Raw genomic sequence first — 13246 nt, 5'->3', positions numbered from 1 at the left:
TTACAATAAATGGAAGCTGAGATTTAAACTCTAAATGATCACACTCTATTTGGGATCCATTTGAATTCCCCTCCCAGGACTTTTGACACTCATCTCCAGTCACAGCGACTCTGATATAGGATTAAAGTAGTAAAAACATCATCTGCAAGCACAGACAACAGAGAATGCTTCATCACATGACACTTTGAGAAGTGGATGGATAGAATGCGATGAACATAAACACTGCATGGCTCAGGCAAAAGATAACAGTTCTGCACTGAAGGGGAAGGAGGGAATCTTTGAGTCACCCCATCTCCTTCCACTGTCACGGAAGCTGAAATGACACTTTTTTCCTGCCCCAGCTCCTCTTCATTTACATCTAATTTGAAAAATTCTCAATATAATTGCTCTTCAGCACAACCCAGAGCAAGGTGAGAACAACTGTCAATGATACAATCTGTATCACTGGTCACTCTAACAATAACTTTGCAATAGGAGGAATGGTATAAATGTAACGCTCCCTGGTTCCTCATAGGAAGGGCACAGTCAAATTACTTGTGGTACAATAGAAAGGACAAATAGGTCCATCTCAAAAGAGGGCGAACTGCAAAAGGCAAAAATGGGCCACTCATCTGGACAAGCTGAGGGATAACGGTGCTGCAAACAGTTCAAAGAGCTTTAAAAGTTACTATGTGGGAATCAGGAAAAGTATTAAAGAAAAGAAAGTCTTGATAGCCCTAGAGATTTTTACAATGTTGATCTCCTTTGCAGATTCTCTGTTGGCTAACATGGGCTGAGTGCCAAGAGAAGGTTTTCCCGCACTCACTGCATTCATAGAGCCTCTCCCTTGTGTGAATTCTTTGATGGGTAATAAGGTTTGAGCTGTGGTTGAAGGTTTTCCCACACTCACTGCATTCATAGAGTCTTTCGCCTGTGTGGATCCTCTGATGTCTAGAAAGGGCTGATCTGTGAGTGAAGCTTTTCCCACATCCATTGCATTCATAGGGCCTCTCATCTGTGTGGATTCTCTGATGCACAGAAAGGGCTGATCTGTGAGTGAAGGTTTTCCCACAATTACTGCATTTGTAGGGCCTGTCCCCTGCGTGGATTCTCCGATGTTTAGAAAGGTTTGAGCTGCGATTGAAGGTTTTGCCACACACTCATGCCATTCCTAGGGCCTCTCCCCTGTGTGGATTCTCAGATGAACAGAAAGGTTTGATCTGTGAGTGAAGTTTTTCTCACACTCAGTGCATGTATTTTTTCTCTTTCGCCTAAGGATTTCCTTTTGTGTTGTGATTTCCATGAGGACCTTCTGAGTTCCCCAAGAGGAAATACATTCATCCAATTTCTCCCCTGGCTGGTTTCCTTGCTCTCTTTCTAGTCTGTGCTGAATCTCAAAGGAATTTCCCTGCTCATGACTCCTGGACACATTCCTTTTCGATCTTTGCGATAATGCTCTGTGTTTATCCACTTGCTCAACATTTTCCTGCTGAGAATTCTGCTCCTTTTTCTCACATGCCATTGCATCACCTGCTGTGAGAGACAGAAATCTCAAACAGGGATGGAAAGGAGAAGAAGACCAAAACAAGTGCTGAAGACAGGTCAAATAAAAATCAGGAACTGACCTCCCCCAAACTCTTCCCCTAAATAGGACAGAGGAGGGGGATGAATTCAGCCTTCACATCCCATCCAAATACGCAGGGGGAAGGGAGGAAGCTAATTCCTGGTGTCTCCTAAGATCTACAGGAAGCCATGAGCTATATTTACCCTGAGGATACAACCCCTGCTAGGGACAATAATGAACTGAGAGACCTCCCAAGGGCTTTGCTGGGCATACCAGATGTTTCTTTCAGGCACTTACAGATTCTGAGTTGGTTTAATGTTTCCTCACCTGTGCAGAGAGCTCTCAGGATCTCTCTTTCCTCAGAGCCTTGGAGATCTGGGACCCATGGCTCTTCCCCTTGTTCCAGCTGGGAGATCACATCAGGCTGGGTAACAGGAAACCTTGCTGAGATGAAAGAAAACAAAGGAGTTCAGTTGATTTCATAAGACTTTGTCATAAAATACATTCTGTTTATTTAACTTCAGAGCTTAGTGTGACCTGGTGGGCCAGAGGCAGTTCTCACTGAAAATGCCAAGATCAGGGCGGACTGAAAAAGAGATCACCCACACGGGTTATCGAGAAGCTGAAAAAAGAAATCACACAGCCCCCTTTATTGCATCCCAGTTCTCTGACTCCCAATCAGCACCTAGATCCAGCACAGTGAGAGGTTATTTAAAAACTGCTCACATAAACAAAATGATCTTCTGACCCCAAAGGTCAGCCACGTTACCAGGTCAGTATAAGTTTGGATCTTACTCAAAATACCACACTGCCAGCCAATCCTTTAGCATCTAAACTAAAGGTTTGAACGAAATAAGATAGAATGAAGTTAAATGAGAAAGCAGTGAGATACATTCCAAAATGGATAGATCAGGTTCTTAGCAGTATTAGTGAGTTGCCGGTGTGAAAGTCTGTCTGGAACGCATCCACAGCTTGGATGGCTCATTCAGTCCTTTGTTCCAGGATTCAGTTTGTAGAGAAGTTGCTCCAGAGGCAGGAAGGGGGATTGACGACAAAATGGAGATGATGCAGCTGAGCTTTATATTCCTTTTGCTATGTGGCTTGTTCTTCCTGTGTCCCAAACACAAGATTCACAGCACATGGCATGGAAAAGCCTTGGAGTTCTCATTACACAGGCTTACCCGGGAATGTCTTGCTGACTCAATAGGTGTATCACCTTGGTCCTTTCCATGGGCTCATTGTACAGCTGATGACCCTCAATGGGCCATCAAACAGGCTAGGCAGTGTTGATGCCAATATGTCTGGGGGTGTTACCCAGAAACACTGCACAAGTCTGGAAATACAGATATACCCTACATATCTGTAACTCACAATACAAAGGTGATAGAAACAGAGAAACAGAATGATCATACTTGGAAAATCATAACATTTTCCCTGACACCTTCCATGGCATATCTAGCATGATTCATTGCAATTTTATCAGATTTTATTATTTTATTATTAATACCAAAGTGTCTCCCAATTCCATACAGTGTCACACTTGTAAACCAGTGAATTTCCAGGACCAGTTCCCCAGGTCCATGAAGATGCTTAGAGGGATTGAAATACCCACATATCTGCTGGGAACACACACACAGACACTGTGTCAGTCTGTACCCCTGTGTTCACTCTTCTAGAAAATTATGATCAATTTTGTACACAGTATGGCTTGTGAGGTATCATTTGAAAACCCACAACCTACTGAATATTATCCTCCTGTTAAAATGTGTAGTAACTGTATGTAAAGTTATGAGATTTTACAGTATGATATTACTGAAAAAGTTATAGTTCTGGGGAACACCCACAGACCAGTTCCTCAGAGACAGCAAGGCAAACAGCTGGTCAAATAGCCACTCTCCTGCAGGGGGAAGGTGTGAAGGAGACATTTACGTTCCATCACAGGGACCTCTTGAAGCTGTTGTGGAAAACGACCACACGATTGATTTTGCATCAGCTCAGCCTGAGGCTCTTTTCTTGGTTAAAAGTGCGCAGGGGGTGACAGCTATTGGAATACTCTCCCCCCGAGCTAAAAATCACACAAGACTTTTAAAGCTTAAAACCACAAACAATGACACATCGGTTGCACATTAATTACCTTATTTGGAATATATTGCAAAATATGATGCAGGTCAAAAGCAAGCTGAACAATCAGTTTTCCATATTCGGCCTTTCCTCTTATTGTTATTCTTAGTCCACCCCTTAGTCTTAGTGCTCCACCCCTGCTGCAAACCCTCCTGCTGTGGTAATAGATAACCGTTATGCTCTTCTTGATACAGGAGAGAAGGAATCACCCCCAACAGTTAAGGAGGGGAAGCCTCGTACCCCTAAGGCTGGGAGGTCTGCTGCCACCAATGATAATAAGAAACGTAGGGTAGTGGTGGTTGGAGACTCTCTGCTGAGGGGGATGGAAACACCCATCTGTCGCCCTGACCGTTCATCCCAGGAGGTATGCTGCCTGCCAGGGGCCCGTATCCGAGATGCGACAGAGGCATTGTCGAGGATTATCCGGCCTTCTGACTACTATCCCATGCTACTCATCCATGTGGGCACAAATGATACTGTGAGGTGTGACACTGAGCAGATCAAGAGTGGCTACAGGGCTCTGGGAGTACGGGTTAAGGAGTTTGGAGAGAAGGTGGTATTCTCTTCGATTCTTCCTGTCGAAGGTAGGGGCCCGGGCAGAGACAGATGCATCGTGGAGGTAAATACCTGGCTGCGAAGATGGTGTCGCCAGGAGGGCTTTGGCTTCCTCGACAACGGGACGCTATTCGAGGAAGGACTGCTAGGCGGAGATGGCGTTCACCTTTCGAGGAGGGGAAAGGCCTTATTTGCGCACAGACTGGCTAACCTAGTAAGGAGGGCTTTAAACTAGGTTCGACGGGGACAGGCGAGCAAACCCCACAGGTAAGTGGGGAACAAGACCTGGGAGATGGGTTGGAAACAGGAGGGAGCGTGGGCTATAATGGCAGAGAGAAAGGAGGGTCAGGGCAAAGCTGGGAGGTAGGATCAAACCAGTATCTTAGATGCCTATAAACAAATGCAAGAAGTATGGGTAATAAGCAGGAAGAACTGGAAGTGCTAATAAATAAATACAACTATGACATTGTTGGTATTACTGAAACTTGGTGGGATAATACACACGACTGGAATGTTGGTGTGGATGGGTATAGTTTGCTCAGGAAGGATAGACAGGGGAAAAAGGGAGGAGGTGTTGCCTTATATATTAAAAATGTACACACTTGGACTGAGGTGGAGATGGACATAAGAGATGGAAGTGTTGAGAGTCTCTGGGTTAGGCTAAAAGGGGTAAAAAACATGGGTAATGTCGTGCTGGGAGTCTACTACAGGCACCCTAATCAGGGGGAAGAGGTGGATGAGGTTTTTTTCAAACAACTAACAAAATCATCCAAAGCTCAAGATTTGGTAGTGATGGGGGACTTCAACTATCCAGATATATGTTGGGAAAATAACATCACGGGGCACAGACTATCCAATAAGTTCCTGAACTGCATTGCAGACAACGTTTTATTTCAGAAAGTTGAAAAAGCTACTAGGGGGGAAGCTGTTCTAGACTTGATTTTAACAAATAGGGAGGAACTTGTTGAGAATTTGAAAGTAGAAGGAAGCTTGGGTGAAAGTGATCATGAAATCATAGAGTTTGCAATTCTAAGGAAGGGTAGAAGGGAGTACAGCAAAATAGAGACAATGGATTTCAGAAAGGCAGATTTTGGTAAGCTCAGAGAGCTGCTAGGTAAGGTCCCATGGGAATCAAGATGAGGGGAAAAACAACTGAGGAGAGTTGGCAGTTTTTCAAAGGGACGCTATTAAGGGCCCAAAAGCAAGCTATTCCGATGGGTAGGAAAGATAGAAAATGTGGCAAAAGACCACCTTGGCTTAACCACGAGATCTTGCGTGACCTACAAAATAAAAAGGCGTCATATAAAAATGGAAACTAGGTCAGATTACAAAGGACGAATATAGGCAAATAACACAGGAATGCAGAGGCAAGATTAGAAAGGCAAAGGCACAAAATGAACTCAAACTAGCTATGGGGATAAAGGGAAACAAGAAGACTTTTTATCAATACATTAGAAGCAAGAGGAAGACCAAGGACAGGGTAGGCCCACTGCTCAGTGAGGAGGGGGAAACAGTAACGGGAGACTTGGAAATGGCAGAGATGCTTAATGACTTCTTTGTTTCGGTCTTCACTGAGAAGTCTGAAGGAATATCTAATATAGTGAATGCTTACGGAAAGAGGGTAGGTTTAGAAGATAAAATAAAAAAAGAGCAAGTAAAAAATCACTTAGAAAAGTTAGATGCCTGCAAGTCACCAGGGCCTGATGAAATGCATCCTAGAATACTCAAGGAGTTAATAGAGGAGGTATCTGAGCCTCTAGCTATTATCTTTGGGAAATCATGGGAGACGGGGGAGATTCCAGAAGACTGGAAAAGGGCAAATATAGTGCCCATCTATAAAAAGGGGAAATAAAAAAAAACCCAGGAAACTACAGACTAGTTAGTTTAACTTCTGTGCCAGGGAAGATAATGGAGCAAGTAATTAAAGAAATCATCTGCAAACACTTGGAAGGTGGTAAGGTGATAGGGAATAGCCAGCATGGATTTGTAAAGAACAAATCATGTCAAACTAATCTGATAGCATTCTTTGATAGGATAACGAGCCTTGTGGATAAGGGAGAAGTGGTGGATGTGATATACCTAGGGTATGGCTACACTTACAGTTTTGCAGTGCTGGTAGTTACAGCTGTGTTCGTACAGCTGTGTAGGGCCAGCGCTGCAGTGTGGCCACACTGACAGCTACCAGCGCTGCAGTGGGGCCACATTTGCAGCACTTGCAGCGCTGTTGGGAGTGGTGCATTGTGGGCAGCTATCCCAGCATTCAAGTGGCTGCAATGTGCTTTTCAAAAGAGGGGGGTGGGGTGGAATGTGACAGGGAGCGTGGAGGAGACAGACAGAATGAATTTTTGGAGTTGACACTGTTCTCAGCTCCCTGCCTTGCAAGTTCTAAGGACTTGTGCCTAGCTTCAATCATTTTAAAAGTTCTAACTCCCTTCCCCCACTCCTCTCTCATTCACTAATTGCAAATTATGCACAGCTAAATACCCGTCAGACCAGATCAGCAACGGACTTCCCCTCCCCCTCTGCCGTGTGAGCGTGCTGTTTCTCTCTCTCCCTCCTTTCTCTTGGTCCCTTGCTTTTTTGTCCTTTCTCCTGTTCCCTTCCCAATAACAGGAGGTGTGTGTGTGTGTGTGTGCTCTGCAGCTCCCACTGTGGAAGGTTCAGCCAAAAATGTGGGGCTGAACTAGTGCTCGGGCAGTGATCCCCACCAGTGATCTGGGCCATCCTTTGGGCTCTCTGGTGAGAACCCTCAGCCTCCTCTCCTCAGTCTCTACCCTGATTGGCTGAGCAGGGGTTATTGACAGGAGGAGACTCAGGTCCTTGTTGTTCTCTTTTAAGATCAAGTAAATAAGTCAGAACCAGTTCAATGTTTGACAAATTTTGCTGCTTCTCTGCATTAATTGTCTCTGAGCAGTTCATGATTCTCTCTAACATTGCAGTACTCCTAAAATACTTGCCGAATTATTACTGTCACTGTTGTTGGTCTGGAGCTCATCTGAGAGCACTTTATTCAGGTCATTAAATGTCTGAAATTCAAGATCCAATGGTTAGTTTGAAAATCAGGGCTCTTGGGTCCTATTCCCAACTCTGCCTCTGACGGGCTGTGTGACCTAAGACAAGTCAATTCTCCTTTCTCAGCCTTAGCTTCTCCCTCTTTCAAGTAGGGATAATAATGATCCGCTTTTACCTACCTCATGGTGGGTGGAAGATGCGGATCCATTGATGAGTGTCACTAGAAGTAGTGCATAATATGAGGTGTCCTATCATGTTTACTCAGAGCAGATTATGACATAATAGATTAGCTGAAATAGTCTATTTTATTTGTATTTTTTTATTTTGAAATTGTTAATAGTAGCAATGACTTAGCTCAGATTGAAGCATCTTATCTAACGGTTGAGATGTAAAAGTCTCCTCTTTGTGTGCTAGGAGACAATTTAACACACTCTAACAAACAGGAGATGCTTTCGTTTTGCAACAAAATCTTTTTGCAAAGAACTTTCATCCCACTTGTTATGATTTTGAGAAACAAACTGGTTTAGTCTGAATTGGATTTTCGGACAGAAACGGTTTGAATGAAATTTTCCCACCATCTCGATTCCTGGGCTCTATCCCTGCCTCTGGGGTGTTTTCGTCTGTTAGAACAGGAGTCAGAACTGGTGGCTTCTCTTTCTGGCTCTGCCACCGCCTTGCTGTGTAGGCCTTGGGTAGGTCACTTCCCTTGTCTGTACCTCAGGCTTCTCCCATCTGTCCAATGGGAACAGGGACAGTTCTCGAACTCTGGGCAGTTTAGAGCTCGAGTGAGATAAGGGGCGTTAAAGCCCTGTGTGAAGGAGAAAGGGGAGTTTCACAGTGTTTAGCACCAAGGAATTCTAAAGTTTGCTAAAATGTCTAGTCTGTGGAAACAAGAAATGGTCGAAGCCAAACCACTGCCTTTTTAAAGCCCATTCAAAGATGTGAGTCCCTATCTTTTAGGTACCTGGGGTTCTTTGCCAGCAGCAGAGAAGAGGTTCCTGCCTCCATTTTTGTGGCCTTAACAAATCAGGTGTTCTCATCTGAGATCCCTGAAAAAGAACATCTTCCCATCCATGAACAAGACAGGACCTATCTTTCAAAGGGGGACAAAGAGACCCCTGGGACTTACAGACTAGCTAGCCTGACTGCCATAGCTGGAGAGATCCTGCAATACATTCTTAAACACTCAGTTTGTCAGCAGCACCTACAGGATAATTTGGTTCTTACAACTAGTGAGCGTGGATTTTTCAAGAACAAATCATTCCAAACCGATCCTCTTTCCTTCTTCGGCAGGGTTCTGGGCCTGGTGGAGGTGGGTAAATAGTAGATGGGATCTATCTTGGGCTTTTGACACAGTCCCATTGGACATTCTCAGAAGCAAAAGAGGGAAATGCAGTCCAGCTGCAATCAGTGTAATGTGGGTGCAGAGCTGGTTGAAAGCCCAGGCTACAAGAGCCCTTCTCCATGTTTGGCTGCCCAACGGAGAGGGTGTACCTAGTGGGTCTGGCAGGGATCAGTCCAGTGTCAGGTACTATTCTATATTTTCATGAATGATTTGGAAAATGGAGTGGAGAGCATGCTTCTAAAATTTACAACTGACACCAAGCACTTTGGAGCACAGGATTGAAATTCAAAACGCCCTTAACAAATTGGAGACTTGGTCTTCTTGAGCCAAACTCCATGGTTAGGCCGCTCTCTCTAGACTGGGCTGAAGTGAAACGCGAGAGCCAAACACTCCTCCTGGGCAGTGAGCTCCGACCTTGAATGGTCAGATGCTGCTTAGCATTGTCAGAGCAGCTTTTGCTGGGGGATTCTCCCAGCACTTTCCAATAGCGGGAAAGTATGAAATCCCCATTTGACTGCTGGGGACAGAGCCCTATGTGACGTTGTGGTTCTGGCGGGACCCAACTGAGAGTGCCAATTCAGGACCAATTGCTCGAACAGGGCAGTCACAGCCCAAGGCTGGGGTTTTTCCACCTCTAAGGCAAACCAAACCAGCCAGACAAAAAGGACTTCGATTTTACCCCACTGGCTAACCACAAGTCACACAAGCAATTTTCTTAGACACACCAGTCTCCCAGTATCACCACCAGTGCCACTCGTCCTGGGATGAATGGTTATGAAAACCAACACCCCAGTAAAAGAAAAAGGTTCTCTCGATCCCAAAGGACCAAGCCCCAGACCCAGGTCAATATACACATTAGATCTTACCCACAAATGACGCTGTTGCCAATCCTTTAGAATCTAAAATCTAAAGGTTTATTCATAAAGGGAAAAAGATAGAGATGAGAGCTAGAATTGGTTAAATGGAATCAATTCCATACAGTAATGGCAAAGTTCTTAGTTCAGGCTTGTAGCAGTGATGGAGTGAACTGCAGGTTCAAATCAAGTCTCTGGAGAACATCCCCCGCTGGGATGGGTCATTCAGTCCTTTGTGCAGAGCTTCTGTTCGTAGCAAAGTCCCTCCAGAGGTAAGAAGCAGGATTGAAGACAAAATGGAGATGAGGCCTCTGCCTTATATAGGCTTTTCCAGGTGTAAGAACACTCCTTTGTTCTTACTGTGGAAAGTTACAGCAAAATGGAGTTTGCAGTCACATGGGCCAGTTTCTGCACACCCTGCTGAGTCACAGGGCTCAACTGCCTTCTCTCGATGGGACAATTGTGTAGGTGATGGTCCTTAATGGACCATCAAGCAGGCTAAACAGAGCTGACACCAACTTGTCTGGGATCTTTCCCAGTAACACAACACAAGTTTGCAATACAGACAGCATACAGCCAATATTCATAACTTCAACTACCAAAATGATACAGACATACAGACAGCATAATCATAATCAGTAACTCATAACTTGGTCTTAGACACATTATATGACCCCCTTTACCTAGGATTTGGTGCCGCTACAGGACCTTGGTTGCAACCCATGTTCTATATCGTCCCAGTTTATATCAATAACGTCACATCCTAAAGTGGGGAGCAACTTGCCCAAAGTCCCCAGGAAACAGAAAAGAACCAGCAGTGGAACCAATACGAAACCCAGCAATGGAACTCAGGAGTCCTGGGGATGTGCTAGGGCGACCAGATGTCCCGATTTTAGAGGGACAGTCCGAATTTTGGGGTCTTTTTCTTAGCTAGGACCCTATTACCCCCCACTCCCGTCCAGATTTTTCACACTTGCTGTCTGGTCACCCTAGGGTGTGCACAGGTGTGGGTCCCAGCTGCTCCCTGCCCCCCTCATTGAAGCAGATGTGCAGGGTTACTGCTCTGGGAACTGCAGGGCACCAGTGGACATGCGGTTGGCTGGAGATAGGGTCTGGCTTCAGGCAGGGCAAGGGGTGCGGGGCTGGCTGGCTTCAGGCAGGGGGGTGCATCGGGGGTTGGCTGGAGACAGGGCAGGGAGTGCGGGGCTGGTGCAGGCTGGGGGTGTGTGGGAGCTGGCTGGCTTTGGGCAGGGCCACATGGGGGTGCGGCAGGAGTTGTGCACATGGAGTTGTGCCCTGGAGACAGGGCAGGGGGTGTGTCAGGGGCTGGCTGCAGGGCTGGCTGCAGGCAGGGCAGGGAGGATGCGGCTGGTGCAGGCAGGGAAGGGGGTGCAGGGCTGGCTGCAGGAAGGGCATGGGGCAGGGCCGGTGCAAGGATGTTTCACGCCCTAGGCGAAACTTCCACCTTGCACCCTCCCCCCCTGCGCCCCCACCCTGAGGTGCCCCACCCGTGGCAGCTCCCCCCTCCACCCTGAGGCGTCCCTCTTGTGGCAACTCCCCCGCTCTGCCCTGCGGCACCCCCCTCGCCCCAGCTCACCCCTGCTCCGAGCACGAGCACCCCGAGCACACCGTGGCTGCTTCACTTCTCCCACGTCCCAGGCTTGCGGTGCCTAAGCCTGCAAGGCAGTCAAGCACCCTCCCCTGAGCCACAGCAGCCCTGACAGTTGACAATAGAGGCACCTTAACCCCTGAGTTCTTTCAATGTATCCCCCTCCGGGGTCCAGCTCCGATCACCAGATACTCAGGGTATGTCTATACTACCTGTTGAATCGGTGGGCAGCGATCGATCCAGCGGGGGTCGATATATCACGTCTAGTGTAGATGCAACACATCGAGTGCTCTCCCCTCAACTGCTGTACTCCAGCTCGGTGAGAGACGCAGGCAGAGTCTACAGGGAGCTGCAGCAGTCGACTCACCGTGACTGTGACATTATAAGTATAATCTAATATCTCATTGAAAGGTGACAGGGCCAGAAAGAGTTAATTAACTCACCTCACCGACTGACCTGACCCATGGGTGAACCTTAAGAACTGGTTAGCAAGATATGTAAATGAACAGAGCTTTGAAATGCAAGTCTGCATTGTTAGAAGTAGAAGGGGAGATGTTTGCTCAGGTCTTGTGATGTAAGCAAACAAGTCTTGTCTGTTGCTATAGTTTTAATTCAAAGAGCAAAAAAGGAATATTAACATTTATGATGATACTTGAGTGAAATAGTATTATTGTCTATGTGTCCCTTTGAAGGTTGTGGTAACCTGTATTTGAACTATTTGATGGATAAATTACCCTGTACTAATTGCCAGGATGTTTCGAAGGAGAGTTAAACCTATTGTTTTCTCAGGCCAAAAGGCTGCTGGAAATGTATAAGAAGCCTGGGACACGATCCTTCTTCATCTCAGATCTGCTTTGGGTTTCAAGAGGGGGAAACCTTAAGCCACAAGGATTGAAATCCCCAGTCATTGACTGGAGCCACCCTGAATATGGAAATTGGATTATAACCTACGGATTATTTCTAAAAGGACTTTTGGCAACTAAAAGCTCATCTCTACTATGTATCTAAACCTCAAGAATTGAATTCAAGTCTATATGTCTATTAATCTTTTAACCAACACTCTCTCTCTTATCTTTTCTCATAAATTTTAGCTTAGTTAATAAGAATTGGCTATAGCATGTATTTTGGGTGAGATCTAAGTTATAATTGAACCTGGGTATGTGGCTGATCCTTTGGGATCAGAAGAATCTTTTCTTTTATATGATGAAGTAAGATTTTCAAAAATCATCATCATATCTGACAGGTGTGTCTGGACGGAGGCATGAGGCTGGGTACTTTAAGGGAACTGCGTGGTTTAAACTTCTAAGTAACCAGTGAGGTACTACAGAAGCTGTTTTGTGCTGGCTTGGTAAATCTAAGTATTGAAATAACCACCAGCGTTTGGGATTTGTCTGCCCTGTTTTGTTTGCAGTTCACCCTGATTGAGTGACCTCAGCTGGCTTCCACGGGCAGCACCATCACACCTACATCCAGGCTGTAGGGGTCCGGGGGATCTTAGGGGCCTTGGGGTGCACAGATACCTATCTCCAGGCTGTAGGGTCCCTGGGGGGCTTAGAGAGTTTTGGGGGGGAACACAGATACCAATCTCCAGGCTTTAGGGATCCCAAGGGGGCTTAGGGGGTTCGTGGGGTGCACATATTCCTAAATCCAGGCTGTAGTGGTACCAGGGGGGGCTTAGGGGGCAGTGGGGGGCATAGATACCTACGTCCAGGCTGGAGGAATCCTGGGAGTCTTAGGGGATTTTTGGTGGCCCAAGATACCTATGTCCATACTGTAGGGGTACCAGGGGGTCTTAGGGGTTTGGGTGGGCACAGATACATATGTCCAGGCTGTATTGGTTCCGGGGGGGGGTGTTAGAGGTTTCGTGAGGGGCACAGATATCTACATCCAGATTGTAGTTGTCCCGGGGGGGGGGTGTTGGGGGGTTGGGGGAGTACAAATACGTACGTCCAGGCTGTAGGGGTTCCTGGGGGTTTAGGGGGTTTCTGAGGGGCACATATACCTACATGCACACTGGAGTGTCCCAGGGGGCTTCTGGATTCTATATGGGGCACAGATACCAATGTCCTGGCTGTATAGGTTCCTGAGGGGCTTAGGGGGTTTGTGGGGGGCACAGATACCTAAGTTCAGGCTGGAGGGGTCTCCAGGGGTCTTAGGTGTTTGGTGGGGGGCACAGATACCTATGTCCAGGCTGCAGGGGTCCCGGA

The 13246-nt window shown here is 46.5% G+C and overlaps 2 protein-coding genes and 1 long non-coding RNA gene across 8 annotated transcripts in view; 1 reads left to right on the top strand and 2 right to left on the bottom strand.

Annotated features, from left to right (window-relative positions):
* Positions 1–13246, top strand: part of LOC127039341 (zinc finger protein 436-like) — a 782343-nt gene that overhangs the window by 120693 nt on the left and 648404 nt on the right. The window lies entirely within an intron of this gene.
* The window catches only part of LOC127039388 (zinc finger protein 436-like), a 191683-nt gene that overhangs the window by 143304 nt on the left and 35133 nt on the right, over positions 1–13246 (bottom strand). The gene's annotated exons all lie outside the window — the stretch shown is intronic.
* On the bottom strand, positions 1429–3891 carry LOC127039508 (uncharacterized). Of its 3 annotated transcripts, none has more exons than XR_007771080.1 (3): positions 3678–3891; positions 1871–1987; positions 1429–1509 (listed from the first exon to the last, which is right to left on the bottom strand). It is a non-coding gene; the product is annotated as an uncharacterized LOC127039508 (long non-coding RNA). The 3 variants fall into 3 exon arrangements; XR_007771079.1 differs by lacking the exon at positions 3678–3891 and adding an exon at positions 2725–3031; XR_007771081.1 differs by lacking the exon at positions 3678–3891 and adding an exon at positions 2725–3035 and having other exon boundaries at positions 1430–1512.

Source organism: Gopherus flavomarginatus, chromosome 23, assembly GCF_025201925.1.
Source record: "Gopherus flavomarginatus isolate rGopFla2 chromosome 23, rGopFla2.mat.asm, whole genome shotgun sequence".
In the NCBI taxonomy this organism is placed as follows: Eukaryota; Metazoa; Chordata; order Testudines; family Testudinidae; genus Gopherus; species Gopherus flavomarginatus.
Note: the sequence above shows the minus strand (reverse complement) of the source record. Positions and strands in the feature narration are given on the sequence as shown.